This window comes from Rhinolophus ferrumequinum, chromosome 11 (assembly GCF_004115265.2).
Source record: "Rhinolophus ferrumequinum isolate MPI-CBG mRhiFer1 chromosome 11, mRhiFer1_v1.p, whole genome shotgun sequence".
Lineage (NCBI taxonomy): Eukaryota > Metazoa > Chordata > Mammalia > Chiroptera > Rhinolophidae > Rhinolophus > Rhinolophus ferrumequinum.
In genome coordinates, this window is record NC_046294.1 from 70,446,987 (window position 1) to 70,463,833 (window position 16,847).

A 16,847-nucleotide genomic window follows, 5' to 3' on the forward strand; every position below is an offset into this window, starting at 1 on the left:
TCTTTATCAGTGGGAGGCCAAAAATCAAAATCATTTAATCATAGTTGACATCATTCTTCCTGGCACCAAAAAGAACAGCCATTGACAGGCAATGTTGTTGTTCTTGTGAATCAGTCAAGTTTCAGGTCTGGCAAGGAAGAGCAAAATGCTTCTCAGCATAATAAGGGAATGGTCTGTTATACACAAAGGACAAAACACAAAATAACAAGCTGATGGGAACAATGTTGTTTTCATATTACCAGACCAGCCTGCATTTTCTCAGGGGAAAATGTATGCTTGTCTTTGTAAGAAGGATGCACTCTTCAAGTGATTTACTTAAAAGAAACTGTTCTCAAAAGTGAAGAGGATGAAATGGTATTAAGAGACTGGCATTCATGCTTCTTCGCTGGATAGAGGCTCGTCACCCTCTGTCACCTGCTATGTCTAGTTCAGGAGTCAGCTAACTGTGGCCCAGCCTGCAGCCTGTTTTTGTGCGGCCCACAAACTAAAAATACATTTTTACATTTTTAAATGCTTGAAAAACATTTTTTTAAGAACAATGTCATGTGACCTGAAAATTATGTGAAATTCAGAGGTCAATGTCCATAAATGAAGTTTTATTGGAACACAGCCATACTCATTTATTTGTATATTGTCTATGGCTACTTTCGGGTAGAGCGGAGTAGCTGCAACAGAAACCATTTAATGGTTAAAGCCTACACCATTTAATATTTGGCCTTTTTCAAAAAAGGTTTGCTGAACCCTCGTCTAGGAGAGAGATCCTCCGTGTGCTTTGTTCAGCAAAGCTCAGGTGACACTCAAGTTTGCAATACCACCTCTGAGGAAATGTGCGGTTTTCCAAGGGAAGGACTTGCACTACAGGTTGCAATGACTTGAAGTAACCCCTCCTTTCTTTGAAGGGTGCAAAGAATACTCTGAATGTTTGTCACAGTAAAAATCACCCTTTGGAAGTTAGCGAACACTCATTTCTTCAGGACTAAAAATGGAAGGGAACCCTGCCACACTCAGGTTACATATAAACGTAACAGCATTGATATCCATCCTCACCCCCACCCCGCCTTTCAAGGGTCAGCTTCCACTAAAATACTGTGAAAAGTGAAGTTTTCCTTTAATCTCTCCTAAATTGTCCACTTAAAGCCTCTCCTGGGGCAGCAGTCTCTCCCAGCCTGGCCATGGACCACCACTTTCTGCTACTGCTCTTCATCTGTCACTCATAGACCTTGACTCTTATTTGGACACCAGTCTCTCTCTGTAAGCGGTAGCTAGAGAGGTCAGTGGGCAGATCTCTGCCATTTTATCCTCTACAAATCCACTGGGCAAGCCTATAAAGATACAAACTATTTTCTGCTCCTAGCTTTTTGCCTCTCTTCCAAGTGTCTCCTTCAGCTAAACTCCTCCATGCAGAGCTACTTCTACCTTCCAGGAAATTCCATTCCTTACAAACAAGGATTGATCTTGCTGCAGAATCCATTCCTTGTCCCCTTCTTCCCAACCATGAGGAGCTCTTTTTTAAGTCTTTCTAATGCAATCTGTGCTAAGGTAGAGGGCCTTCCACCAGGAAGATTGATGGAAGCCATGACATCTCAGGTCGTGCAGACAATACTGAGTGGTTTTGGAGCTACAAGTCTCAGATCATAAGCCCTCTATTATGGACTGAATATTTGTGTCCCCTAAAAATTCATATTTTGAAGCCCTAGTCCCCTATTGTAATGGGATTTGGACACTAGGCCTTTAGAAGGTAATTAGGTTTAGATGAGGTCATGAAGGTGGGCCCCCATGATGGAATTAATGTCCTTATAAGAAGAAGAGAGACCAAAGCGCTCTCTCTTGACCATGTGAGGATACAATTAAAAAGATGGCCGTATGCAAGCCAGGAAAAGAGCTCTCGCCAGAAACTGAATCATCTAGCATCTTGATCTTGGACTTCACAGCCTCCAGAAGTCAGAAATAAATGTTTGTTGTTTTAAGCCACCCAGTCTATGATGTCTTGCTATCGCAATCTGAGATGACGCAGACAAGCTGCAAATATATCATGAGCTATAACCTCAAACTGGTTGAAACAATTAGGATATTGATTATCTAGCATTCATGGAAGGCTAGTGGTATGGGTGTTATTTGTCCAGTTCAATCAGCAGATCAATTGTTACAAAGGATCCAGGTTCTTTCTTTCCCTCTAGTCAACCATCCCCAGTGTCAACTTCATCCTAAACGTTATCTCTTATGATTCCAAGTTGGCCATCTTTGGCCGCTAGGTCTTCATGCTTGCCTGTTCATATTGAACGGGGAACAAAAGAAAGACCTCTCCTACACTTATGAAATATATGTTCTTTCTTACAATCTGATTGGTCAAAATAATTCATGTATCAACCCTTGAGTCACTAGTAGTCTTCAGACAAAGCCCATATGCTAAATAGCTTAGACTAATGAGACTACCCCTCCGTAGAATACAGTCATCTTTCCCTGAAGTAGAAGGCTGAGGAGGATACTCAAACTAAGGTTCTATTTGAAAGGAGGAAAAGGGGAATAAATGCCAGGTGAGCAACAATATCACTGCACAATAGCATATGTAACCTTAATAGGGCCCAGTGTCATCTGCGAGTTCATGTTCTAGGGTGCACTAAGGCCCTTTTGACAGACGATACTAAATACTCTGTCAAAAGAAAATTACTGCCGAAAAAGTTTACATCTGTTAAATATATCAATAAAAGAGCCATCAGATATCATCTGTCACACTGCAGAGTATAATTACATGCTCACATAAGGGACTTCAAGTTCCAAAATAATCTCTAAAAACTAAAGCATTGTCACAAATATAAATGTTAAGCTGAAAAGTCAGAAGAAATTTATAGTGTTTATAGTAAATTATTTGGCATTTTCATTACTTTGACTTTAGTTTTGCAGTTAACTTTCTCCAGGTTATCCCAAAGTCAGTGCATATAATTTTTTTTTTTCTGTCTTCCTCAGGGCAGTCTAACCTTGCTTTTATCCAACTACAGTTGAATATAAAAACTAACCATTATTAATGGACTCTCAAAATCCTAATCTCAACACAGAATATGGGGAATATTATTTATGAGTCCTCCCATAATCACTGATGGCCTCAATCAGAATTTGAACTCAATAAAAGATTTGGTCTCTAGTAGATAGCACACCTCCACAATATAAGTCAAAAGATTAAAAATAACCCAAGCAAACGAGTTTAAAATATAATGGCAGTCATTTAGCACAGACCCTTTAGATTGAGCTCTTGAGGCTCCTGCGCATAGAAATTATAAATACTTTGATAATCTTCATGTTTTTCTCCTCATCTTTGTGTTTATACAAGTCCCTATAATTATGAACTGGTGCACCTTTCTCGTCATTCATTATCATATTTAAATTTAATTGAAAAAGTAATATCCTAATCATTTATAATGGTCTTTTGACAGTACTTCACTATAGTAAAGCAATTTCCTGGCTTTCATTAATGACCAGACTGATATCTTTTTAAAACTGAACAATGGATCTATTAAAATTACTGTTCACCATCTGGGTCTCCTTGAAAGCTTGTTTGAGGCCAAGTTGCTGTTTCTATAGAAGAAAAGAAAATGGACTAAGCTGGAAGAACCCAAAAGACCTATGACATATACTTATAAAATTTTTTCTCAGATAGGGCATGCACTTTCTCAGATAGGGCTCAGTCAAAAATGAAAGGAACAGAGATAAATAGGTAGCAATTTAAGAGCTAAATCTTAGGAAAATGGTAAAGACTATCTGAAAAGTGAATCAAGGCCCAACTGCATCTGACAAACATCTCTTTAAAAGTGATTTTAAGCTATCAAGCAACCAGTATTTTGAACACCACCATTCACTGAGTACTTGTGTGATTCCAAGTGGTTATTCACCCAAGGCCCTGTCAAAGCCGTCTGGATAAGGCTCCCTGCTCTTGAGTCTCAGCCCCAAAACTTAATAGCTTTGTGACCTTGGACAAGTCACTTGACCTCTCTATTCATCATGTCCCTCAGCTGAAAAATAGGGTGAATAATATTTCTAATACCTTCTTCATGGTCATTTATAAGTATTAAACAAAGCAGTATATGTAAAGAATAGCACTCAGCCCACTGTAAGCTGTTGCTGTGTCACCTATTATGATGAATTTGAAGAAAGAGGTATATCAGTTATACATCAAATGAAATTATTTTCAAACTGTCTTTATTTTACAAAGACTATTTCAATTTCTACAATCAACCAACAATAGAAATAATAACTAATAATAAATAATAATAACTAATAGAAATAATAGCATAGGAAGTGATGCGTGCTATATATAAAAATAAAATGGAGAGGGAGAGAGGAAGAGTCAGGGAAAAGGTTGTTTTAAGGAAGTTTTAAGTAGAATGGTCACGGAAGGTCTCACTATAAAGGTGATTATTGAGCAAAGACTTGAAGGAAGTTAAGAGAAAGCCATAAAATACCTGGAGGAAGAGTGTTCCAGGTACATGGAATAGTCAGTACAATCATGTTTCATTTCAGGAACAACAAAAAGGCCAGTTTAGATGGAGAGACGTAGAGATGAGGACACAGGGTTGGAGGGGAAATGGAGATCATATCCTAGAACCTGGTAGATCCTAGGGAAAACTTGGCTTCTACTCTGAGAGAGATGGGAAGCCATTGAATGATTTTGAGCAGAAGAGTAATATGATTGGACTCACATTTTAAAAGGATGTTTCTGGTTGCCTTGTAAAGAATAGGCTGTAGGGAGGCAAAGATGGAAGCAGGGGAATTCAGGTAGGGTTTTGAAGTATTTCAGGCCAAAGATTATGGTGGCTCACGTCACAATGATAACAGTGGAGGCGATGAGAAATGGAAGAGCCATAGGATTTCCTGACGGACTGGATTTGAGGTGTGAGACCCACTGTAGGCACTTGATCTCTCTTTTCTAATAATTCAGAAACATCAGTTTGCTGCAAATATTCAGAGAATGCTTTATTTTGTGCCAGTTCTTTGCTTTCTATCCAGAAACAGCTGCTCCATCTCCTGTGACACAGGATGTAATAAACTGGAGTAAATGGAGTAGAGTATTTTGATAGATTAATCACTGCGGGGTGTGCAGCACTCACAGCACTCACGGTGAACGTGAAGAGATTATACCAGAATGACATCTGTTTTCTTCCATGTAAATTGCTAGACTTTGAATCTGCTGTTATTTAGCAGATGTGTAGATTTAATTATTAGGATTGTATAACCACTGGGGAAAGCATGGGATTTTATTGATAGCTTTCCACCTACGATAATTGCAGAATAAGTAAACTGCCTTTATTTCCTTCAAGGATTAAAACTGAAAAAGTTAAACCCACAGGGGCTATGTTATTTCTTATTCCTAAGGTGCATGTGAACTGGTTGTGTTGATAGCTGTAAATCGATAAAATTCCAACAAATGTGTGTAACAGTTTGACAATTATTTTCCTCATAGTCTACAACTAAAGACCCATTTTCAGTAAAATATTTTAGAGATGCTTATTAGTCCGTCATCTGTAAGACTGAAGACGTTTTTCTTGACTCTTAAGATTTTCAAAGGATTATCTACAGTTTGGGTTAAAAGAAGCCTTGGAGACTATCTGCTCTTCTCCATTCATTTGACACTTGAGGAAACTAAGAAAGAACAAAATAGAATACTTACTAAGCAAATGCCAACTTATTCTTCAATTTGCTGACTCTCATTCCAGTGCTCAGAGCAGAGTTTGTTAGGAGAAGAGGGACTTAAATCTTTGACATGCTTTCCATAGAATACCCTGAGATTTGGCCTTCTCAGCCTCTGTGGTTTCACCCTTGTGTGGGATCAGAACTAGCTTGAAGGTAATGTTGGAAGAAGTCGTCAAGAGGACGTGACCCCCAGCTGACCTATAGGCTGGACCCAGGCAATCAGGGGCTCCAAACCTCCTCCCCTGTCCTTGGAATGTACTGCCCACTGTTCCCACAGTGAAAACTATTTTCCAGGGTGCAGCCTTGAGAGAGCAATGTGTTGTGGAGACCATGTGCACTGAGCACATGACTAAACCCAGGTAAGGCCTCTATATAACTTTTATGATTCTGGCGGGCAGGTCTATTCATCTTGCAGTCACCCACTATAAGACTTGTATGTAAGTTGCCTTGCTTAAAGCCTGCCACCTACCAATCAGAAATGGTCAGCCCCTTTCTTTGGTCTCGCCTCGCACTCCATGCATGGAGGCTGGTTTTGAATTTCACCTGGGGGACTCCCGAGGTTGTGAACCAACAGGCAAACGAAAGATATTTGACAAATCTCCAGAGAGATTGTTGCTTTAGAGGTCAAGGGAACATAAAATTCAAGAGTCCAAGGCTTCGGAATCTGGTCCCACATGTGATTAGTGAACGTGATTTGTGGCGTGGGCACAAATCTCTTTCCTCATCTGTGCTGTGATTAGTTAAGTTAGCCTGAGAAGCCACCACCCTGTGCCGTTGAGGTTCAAATCCAGTGACTCTTGTACTAGATGATGCTCTTTCTTCTTTTCTGCAAATGCTCTTGAACCTAATGTATAAAGCAAAGATGCTAAAGAATCAAATTCGCTTGTTCAGAAAGCATGGTTCCTGATGATGAACTCTTTCAGAATTCCTATGATCCATTTGAAAAAAAATATAGATACATTGAAGAGTTTCAATCACATCCAGGAATTAAATTAATATAGGATCTGCCTCCCCTCCTTTGTAAAGTAGCGATCTAACATCTACAGAATATCAGGCATATGTAATTTTAGCCAAAACATCGGATCAGTACATCAGACGTTAAATTTTTGACTTGTTGTACAAAGGTTTTGTCCAACATAATGAAACCATCTTGATATTTCAAAGCCATCTGGATAATTAGTTGAAGTTTTCCAGTTTGATTCAGATGTTTTAATATTATATGTAGAGTTGAAGCAGAGCGCTGGTACTTATCTGATTAGTTGTTAATGGGGTGCCCACTATATGGCATTAGGCAGAGCTCACAGAGTGCCCACAGTCACCCATCTCACAGATGCCGTATTGCGTCCACTGCCTCAACACCACTATTCCCTTGATTGACCCAGGAACCAAGGGAGCTATGCCCAGCCCAGGAAGATACCACTCTCCTTCTTCCACAGTCACTGTGATAAGCCTTTAGGAAACATTACAGCCTGCCCTACGTCACTGAGTACTCCTTAGTTCATCTCCCATCACCGGGGCTCTTATCCACATATTAGTCTGTATATCCCCTTAATCTGACTGAAGATCCCACCACTCACTAACCTCTCTGACCTTTCACTACACTCTCTGAAACTCTCCAGCTATTATTGACAAAACACCCTTCTTCCTTAACTTCTTCTCTGAACATTTCCTCCACTCCTGTCTGAAATGTACTGCCCTCTAAGGATGCTGCTTTCCGTGTAGCCAACTCCAGTGGCATCTTTTCTCTCCCGCACCACTTATTTCACTGGGTCTGGAAGTGGGAGGCTTTCCATTTGATTCCCCATTACCACTCAAGAACCATTATCTTTGCCTCCTCCCCAAACCACTTCAGCTATTTCAAAGCTCAAGCCATTAAACCGTACCACCACCTGTCCCTCCTTGTTGAATTCATACCCACATCTCCAGCTCATTCCCCTTGTTCTTTGAAGAATTTTAGCACCTGTCTCACTGGGTCCTTCTTCAGAAACAATCTTGTCAGCGGTGTTTTAATAACGTTTGCTCCTTTTTTAAAAAAATATCATCACAGACAGAGAAGATTCTCACAATATGTGAGTATGGAAGACGGAGCAGTCAGCAATAAGTGACCGGTCAGCCCACCTATGTAGACTAGCTGCTTGTCAGCCCTGCATGTAGGTAGTTCTTCCAGTCATCTGGCCTCTGGGTTGCTGAATCTGCTTCCTGTTGCTCAGCTTATATGTCCTTCATCAGAGAAGAGAGGCCTTCTCTGACTAGTTCGTATATATTGAAAAGACCCTCCCACAATTGCCACCTAATTATTTACCCTTTCCAAAGTGCACATGATGTGTAATACATTTAGGAGTTTACTAATGTATTGTCTTTCTCTTCTAACTAAAATAGAAGCTACATGAGAACATGGGCTTTGTTCTTTGCACTGTTGATATCCCAATGCCTAGATCAAGATCGGACACATAATTTGTGCTCAGTAAATATTATTTTTTTTGAAAAATAATTTTGAACCAAAGTTTTATGGATGGAATTATCAGATTTCCACTTTGTGCTACTTAGTTTTTGAATGGTAATTAGTCCTTCAATATTTGAAATAATTTAAAATGAATCAGAGAATGACATAATTCCACTCCACTTTGCAAACAGAGTGAATTTAATGCAGACATCCTAATATGCACAAAATTCTCAGCATCCACCAATACCCATGTCTATCTGTAGTTGCTAAAAATACAGGCACTTTAAATCTCATGGAGTAAAGTAGTTCATGAAACATCAGAGGTGATATCTTGGGTCATCATATAGACAAACGTGTAGAAATAACATCATTTCAACCTGGGATGGTAGGAATATATAAATGAAAAATAGGATTCAATCAAGGGAAGCAACACTAAATTTCTGCCTCTGCCATGCATAAGTTTCCTGTCTTCCAGAAAATAGCATTAGGAGAAGCACAATTCATTTATTCATTTGGGGATTTGCCATATAAAATAGAATATATGACATGAATTGCAGTAAGGGGGCACATTATTCTAAAATTTTCTAACAAGCAAGCCAAGTTTGCCAGGTTCCAAATTAGCATTTAGTCATTTGTCCTATGAGGAAAATGCAAAATTATTTATTTATACCTCTTACAACTTTGCTTGGTTAAAGTTGTATCTGCATAATAGGCAGTGTTCTAGAAGGGAAAGGAAATATGCTTATGGCATCTGCCATAAAAAGAAGCTATTAAAATGACAATGTTACTGATTTCTTGAATGTTGAGAATAAGTACTCCATGAAAAAATCATTCCGCAATAACAGGCTAAACTAGAGAGTTTTATTAACAGAGCCCACACAGTTATTATTCCCTGGACCAGAAGACAGTTTACATCTGACAAAAGGGTTGTCATCTCTAACTGTGAGCCTAAGCAACGACCTAAAAGCTGAGAACACAGTCCAGATGAGATAAAGGAGCAAAGATTTACCATAACCTTTCAATAAATTCCCATTAAAGGGAGAAAAATAGAGGATAAACTCCAAACTAATGGCAAAGTTTGGAATTACTTTTGGAATATTTCATATTCAACATATCAGTTGTATTTTATTTGCAAGTAATACCAGTGATATTATATTGAAAGAGATTAGATAAAAATATGATCCATAGAAAGCCTCCTTTAAAGAAAAAAAACATTTTTATACACTGCCATTTACAATTTTTGCTAAGTTTCGCTCTAAACACTATTTTCTTCATGATGTATCTATGTTCTTATTTATTTTCTGGGTCCCGGAGAGCCAAATCTCTCCTGAATGGGGTCACACCCCCTAACTACTGAACCATTTACTAGCAAAGGGAGCAGATCAAGCACACCAGCTTCTGGAGCTGGGACAGCATCTGTGTTCACTGAAGCATGTGGCGTTGTGCCAGGGCACTTACCTGGGCAAAACTGAGTGTCATAAGATGTGAAAAGTAGAGATGGAGTTCAAATTTCCTCTTCGGCCCTGACAACCTACCTCCCAAAAGCATGCACAAAGAGAAATTTCCAGGTTTGGTTTTTCTAACGCAGTTTTCTAACAACTCAGGATTGAAATCTAGTTCTCTTAGAGACCTCTCTTCGTTGGTCCACATGTTTTATCAGTCATCACACCCTGTTCTTCCTTCATAATTTATCTCTAATCCATACTCACCTTTCAGGTCCCCCACCAGGTCTCTAGGTAGCCCTTCCCTTCTCATACTTGCTTCACGCTGTTGTGATAGGGGCGTCACTGACCAATATACCAGCTCAGATGTCTCCAATTTATCGTGTGCAGCAGCTGCCTCCTCCCACCCTTGCCTAATACAGGTTTGTGAGTATCTCCATCCCATCCCTGCAAGGACCCTTTTGGGTTTATGGGTCTCTTGGAGTGTGAAGGGCGGGCACTGTTGTATGAGTCTGGGCACAACTTCCCACACCTAGGAAGGCTGCCGTGCCTCTGCAACCTACGAGGACTGCAAGGACTACGTGCCTCTGCAAGGACTACGATGGTCCTCTGCAAGGAGGCTGAGGTGCAGCAGATACAGGACTGAGTGCTGCCCCTTGAGTGATGTCTCTGATGGTGAGTCAGCAACCTGAGACTCCTGGGCAAGTGAGCAGTGGCCCTGGAAGGGGTCCTCTAGGTTCTCATCACTGATTCATCAGAGGAAAAACGCCTCCCTGAAATTGGTTTCAAGGGTTCATCTACCTGTCACCTTTCTACTTCCTCATTTTCTTCCCTACATCCTTTTATCCTCATCCCCCAAAAACCTTAGTTTCCTCTTTTTATTTGATTAGATCTCAGTAGTCCGTGAAAATCAGAGCTAACATCACTAGAAACCAAAACTTGCTACCTTTTCTTTGAAGGCAGAAAGGGCGTAGTCTTCAAAAGTCCCCTGGAAGAGAGAAAATATTTTCATTACATTCTTTGGGGAGGAGTGGTTGGCCTTTTTCTCTTAATGGTTGGGAAGTCATCTTGGCTTCTGCTGTAGAAGAAAAAGGTGGGGGAGGGAGTTCAATAGTTAAGTTTCCATGTTCAAATAGACTGAATACTCTTCCCATTACACCGCATTTGCAGTGCCCTCCTTTCTTGTCCTTGAAGTCTTCCCGTTCCAATCCATTCCACTGTTCCCAAATTTCCACCAACTGATAACTTTCATAAATATATTTTGGTCTTTATCTCATTGAACTTTCTCTTCCTCCTGGAAGTCTACTAGCATCTCTGGCTGCTATTGTTCAGTCGCCTTTACTGACAATTTTTTCTCCCTCCATCTTTTAAGCTTCAGAGTCTCTCAGGATTGCATCATGTTCCCCTTGCTCTTTTAATTCGACACATTTAAGTAGAGATTACCCCTCGGGAATCTCATCTATTCCCATGAATTTTTCATCTGTATTTTGCTAACACCCTAATGTGTATCACCAGCCAATCTTTGGCTGAGCTGCCCTCACATATCCACCCATCTATGAGCCTCTCTACTTGGAGGCACCATGTCCAAAACGGAAGCCAATTTTTCTTCATTCCACCCACTCTCCTACCTCCAGAAATAACAGTCACTTCAGTTGCTCAAGGCTATATCTTGGGCACAGTACTTATCCCTCTATCTTCCATGGTCCTGTAAATCCCAATCAATCACCAATCACTTCTTTCCATAACAGCCGCCTCCAGTTTAGATCTCCCGCTTCTCTCTTTCAGGTTAATACTATGGTCTCCCCACCCATCTCCCGGTCTCCCATCTAAATTACCGTTCAGTCTAAATAGTGATTTTCTAAAGTGCACATCCTATCTTTCATTCTCCTGTTTAAAGTACTGAATCCCTCCTCCCACTGCTCCCAGGACTCAGGTCTAAAACTTACAAAGTCCTTTATAATCTGGCTCCAACCTGTCACTTCACAGGATTACAGTCAGCCCAACTGACATATCTGTGCAAATTAGAAAATATATTTTTGTCTTGGAGCAGATGCAACCTCATGCCAGGGTGCAAAACTTGGTGATGGACATGTCAGTACGATTTCGCCGTTCACCCCACCCCATATTTTTGTTCCAAGCCCAGTGTTCATAACCTTATGTGGTGGCCTAGCCACACAATCTCCTGGACCCATCCTCAAACATGTCACTTTTACCTCTGCATTTTTCTGCTTAATGTCTCTCTCTATCATTCCACCACTGTTGGGTCACAAATTGCTCCCTGTAAATGGAAGGCAAGGAGAAACCAAAGAAAGAGAAAAACTACTTTGGATTGGAAGGTGTCAGGTTTAATAAGCGAGTGGAGCTTACATATGAAGCTTGTCTTGTGTGGACAACAAGATGAGTCGACCTCTGTACTGGCCTACCAGAATCTTAAAGTTTAAATAGAGGCCTTAACTGAGTTCAAGGCTGAATCTTTGAAAACAACTCCCACTATGGGAACAGTGGGCAGAACGTCAGTTCCAAGTACAGGGGTAGGGGTGAGGAGCCTCTGATTACCGGGTCCAGGTCTCGGGTCAACCAGAGGTCATGTCCTCTTAATGACCTCCTCCTTCACCTAAATTCTCTTCATCTTCGATTCATAATCCACTTTCTCCAGGCAATTGTCCCTATGCCCCTTTATGCTCTCACAGAGTCCTGCACTTTCCCCATCATAGACCATAGCACAGTATGTCATTGTAAGTTTGTACATCTATTCTTACTAATGTATCAGTTCTGGGAGGGCAAGGACCATATCTATCTTATCTACCCTTTTATTTCCAGTGTTAAGCAGATAGCTGGTACCTAGTAGATGGTCAATAAATGTTAGGTGGATCTAAGTCTCACGTTCAGAAATTACTCCACAAACTGCTAGGCACAGCCAGAGGAATGAGTCGCGGGAGACCAATATTGGTCTGTTAGAATTTATTTAGCATGTTTGAGATGCGGGAAGTCAGGCTACAGCAGAGGGAAAAGTGCATAACTTCCCTGAGCAAAGAGGGGTATGGAGTTTTATAGGAAGGCGCTACACGAGACTGTTTCCCCTTCAATGCTTCAGGGGGATTTCATTGCCAAAGGGTTTCAGGGCATGACCAAGCCCTCCAGCTCCACAGTTTGGCCCCAGGCCCGTTGATCACAGGCCCCTAGGAGATAAAGCAAGACAGGATCAAGACAAGATGGCTTTTAAGATGAGGTTTCTGCTCCTGGCCTAAATATGGCTTAACAAAAACTAATCTCTAGTTTAATTTTGACTCGTTCTGACTTTAAATTATAGGTTATAAAGACAAATCAAAAGAACAGTAATGGAGAACTACATCCCCCAAAAGGCTGAAATCATAGTAAAATGATAAGAATATCTTAAGGGTACTAAAGTTGATACAGACACTTGCTGTTACTTAAACATCTAAAGCTCTGATTGCCAGGACCTGTATCTCTATTTGTTTCTCATTTCTTTCTCAAAAGCTAACATTTAGTTTCTTCTTAAAGTTTTGCCTTGAAACCAAATGTTTACCTTCTATGTAAGTTTAACTGTGATTATTGATCTGGTCAGGCTAGACTATATTCTGCCCTCTCTAAGGTATGTTGAGAAAATGTCTCTATGTCTATATATCTTGTCTGCTTAGAAAACAGACATGACAGCTAAACTTTTAAAAAATTCCTATAGGTTCCTCCTGGGTTTTTTAGGTCCCTCTGGCCAGATCTGGTTCATTTGTAATGGAGATTTTGCACAGATTTCACAAGCTTTGCTAATTCTCTCTGCAAGAAAGATAACCTTGGGAAATTCAGGTTGACAAGAGGAGTTTCTACAGATTTTGTCAGTGTTAGAATTTGTTTAAGAAACCATGAGCTACAGCAGTGATCTCTAAAGCGTTAGGATTATTTTTCTAGGAAAAATCACTGTAAACGGAGAACAGCTCTCATAAGATAGGGTGTGGATGTTTTAAATGAGATACAAGAAGGCACAAAAGGCAGTAGACCATTGCCAAGAGAAAGTGGTGGCTCTTTCCTTTGTTTATTTACCCAACACCTTTTAGTGATTGCTTCCTATGTGCCAGGCAATATGCTTGATGCCTGGGGGTGCAGTGGTGAACAGAGAGACACAGCCCTGACCTAATGGAGGTTATGTTCTATTAGAGCAGATAAGTAAGAAATTAGTCCTGCTGTCCGTGGGACATTTCTTGTGATCATACAAGGTCTGACAATTAAGTTCGCAAACTTGGCACCATGCGCTTACATTGGCAGCACTGTACAAACAGCTCAATAAGGTTTCATAACCTTGGTGTATCAGTGTCTCACAGCTGTGTTCCTGTCCACGTGTGGCGGTGTCTTCCTGAGTGGTGTTCATTATTGTTGTTGCATGTTTTTGTGTGCTGTTGGGAGAATACATGAGCTTGAATTAGAGCAACAAACAAACATTAAATTTCTTGTTACGCTTGGAAGAGTGGAAGTGAAATCAGGGACATGTTAGTCCACGTTTATGGGGATAACGCCATTGTGAGGCCTGGCCGGAGGAATGAGTTGTGGGAGACCAAGATTGGTCTATTAGAATTTCTTTGGCGTGTTTGAGCTGCAGGAGGTCAGGCTAGAGCAGAGGGAAAAGATCATAACCTCCCCGAGCAAAGAGGGGTGTGGAGTTTTATAGGAGGAAGGTAAATGAGGCTGTTCTCCCTTCAATGCTTCAGGGGGTTTTCATTGACAAAAGGTTTCAGGGCATGACCAAGGCCTCCAGCTCCACAAACTGGCCCCAGATCACCGTCCAGACTGCCCAGGCCCTCCGATCACAGGCTCCTAGGAGACAAAGCAAGGCAGGATCAAGACAAGATGGCTTTTAAGATGAGGTTTGTGCTTCTGGCCTGAATATGGCTTAACAGCCATGAAGAAAACAGCAGTGTACAAGTGGATTAAATGTTTTTCTTAGGGGAGAGAATGTGTCAATGATGAAGAGAGGTCAGGGCGGCCAGTGATAAGCAGAACTGACGAAAACATTGCAAAAATTTGTTGAATTGTGCATCAGCTGACTGTGAGAAACATGACAAACCAAGTAAACATCGATAGGGAAACAGTTAGGAAAATCTTAACTGAAACCCTTGGCATGAGAAAGGTGTGTGCAAAAATGGTCCTGAAGGAGCTCTTGTGTCATGACAATGCACCAGCTCACACGGCACTGTCTGTGAGGGAGTTTTTAGCCAGTAAACAAATCACTGTACTGGAACACCCTTCCCGCTCACCTGATCTGGCCCCCAATGACTTCTTTCTTTACCCAAGGAAATATTGAAAGGAAGACATTTAATGACATTCAGGACAAGAGTAATACGACGACAGCTCTGATGGCCATTCTAGAAAAAGAGATCTAAAATTGCTTTGAAGGGTGGACTAGGCGCTTGCATCAGTGCACAGCTTCCCAAGGGGAGTACTTCCAAGGTGACCATAGTGATATTCAGCAATGAGGTGTGTAGCACTATTTCTAGGATGAGTTTGCAAAGTTAATTGTCAGACCTCGTATTCCAGTGGATATGAAGAGAATACTAGAAGATTGTGTCTGAGTTCCTTATTCTCTGTTCATTTCATTTTCTTACAGTCCTATTTCAGTGGCATGTGTCCTGATTGTTGATTCTAATTCTGCACTCCCTGGTTGGGGCTCCACTTAGATGGGTAGGCATTTTTCACATGAGGATTCATGTCTGCCGTTGAAATCTCAGAGGCAGTAAGACTTGGCAAAGTGGTCTCTTGTGTAGTGAGCCAGTGGTAGAAAGATAGGCTGTCAGTTGCCTCCCAGGTTCAGGAGACCCAGCATACACATCTTCTGCCTTCTCAGTCCTCATCCTAAGCTCCATCACTGCCATCCCTGTGTCCTACTAGTCCATGAAATATGGTTTGAGGAAACCTATCCAGTTCACTTTGCCAAGTCCTCAGCATAGCCCAAAGCTTTCGCCACACACTGTCACGGCAAGCCTGAGTGCTGTCTGCCTCAGGAGAGGCATGGAGCCAGTCTTGGAACTTAGGACTAGAGTCAAAGAGAAAGGGAATGAACACCACCATTTCTCAGAACTCCTACAGATGTTCAAATTCTAAATCTTAAGTGGATTTTGGACACTCATTTTGGAAAAGTCCTGTTATTTAAAATAATAGCTCGTATGAATTAACCAATTAATATGTTTTGGAAATTAGAATTGGTTCCTGTTCTGCTTCTAATCAGCTGGCCATAGCACTATGCATCACCTGTGCCTATTTTCTCTATATGTAATAAGGACGTTGGAATGAAAGACCCCTAGAACCTGCTTTTAAGACTCCATTGAGTGAAACTCTAGCACTCTTTGGAAAAGTGGAACCCTTTAGCTGGTTACAATTCTTTACAATCTGATTCTAAGTTTCCTCTCTGGTGATGTCTCTGGGATTCCTCTAAGTGACCCCCTACTGCAGCTTAACAGGCAGATGCTAACTCTGCTTCACAGAACTTGCACAATTATTCACCTTCTTGGAATTTCTTCCTGTCTCCTGTGTCTCTGAAGTATGTACTGTTGGGAAGGACAGTCCTGCATGGGCCCAGGGAGTCTATGCACATTGTTGCTGAGTGTGCCAAACTTCAAGGGCGACTCGACCTACTGCACGCACAGCATCCATCTGGGCTCATCACTTCTCCCTGTGGGACTTGGAGGCAGGGGAACAGGATAATCCTTTCCTGAGCTTCAGATTTAAACTATCATGCTCTCATCTGTTGTCTCCTCATCTATGAAGTGGTGGCACCTGTGGAGTTGTGGAGGCTTTACTCCTTCTCTATGGGGCTGGCATTCTTCTCGGACACACAAATTCATAGAGACTGAAGGACATAAAATACTATCTTCACCACAAATACCTAAAGATCCAAAGACTCCTGCATCATCCTCTGAGCATCCATGTGTTAAAGCTAAAGAGAGGTGAACCACAAGGAAATCAGAGAAACGAGGCTGGTTACCATGGCTCCAGTTCCAATCCTTAGCTTTGCAAATTTAATACATTTATTACAGCCTTGTCACAAGGTTGATTAGGTGCAGAGAAAATGACTCCAGAAAACCAAACTCACAACTGAGTGAAGTACAAACAGGGACACAATCTGTTCGTTTTCAGTGAGAAGCATAACTGTTATGTTCATCTGAAATGCGTCTGTTGGTATGACAAAAACATTCTCTCTCCATAGGCAAATCTATTTGAGAAACCAAATTGTAGCCACACAATGGCTTGCGGAGCATGGAATCAGAGCCAAGGGA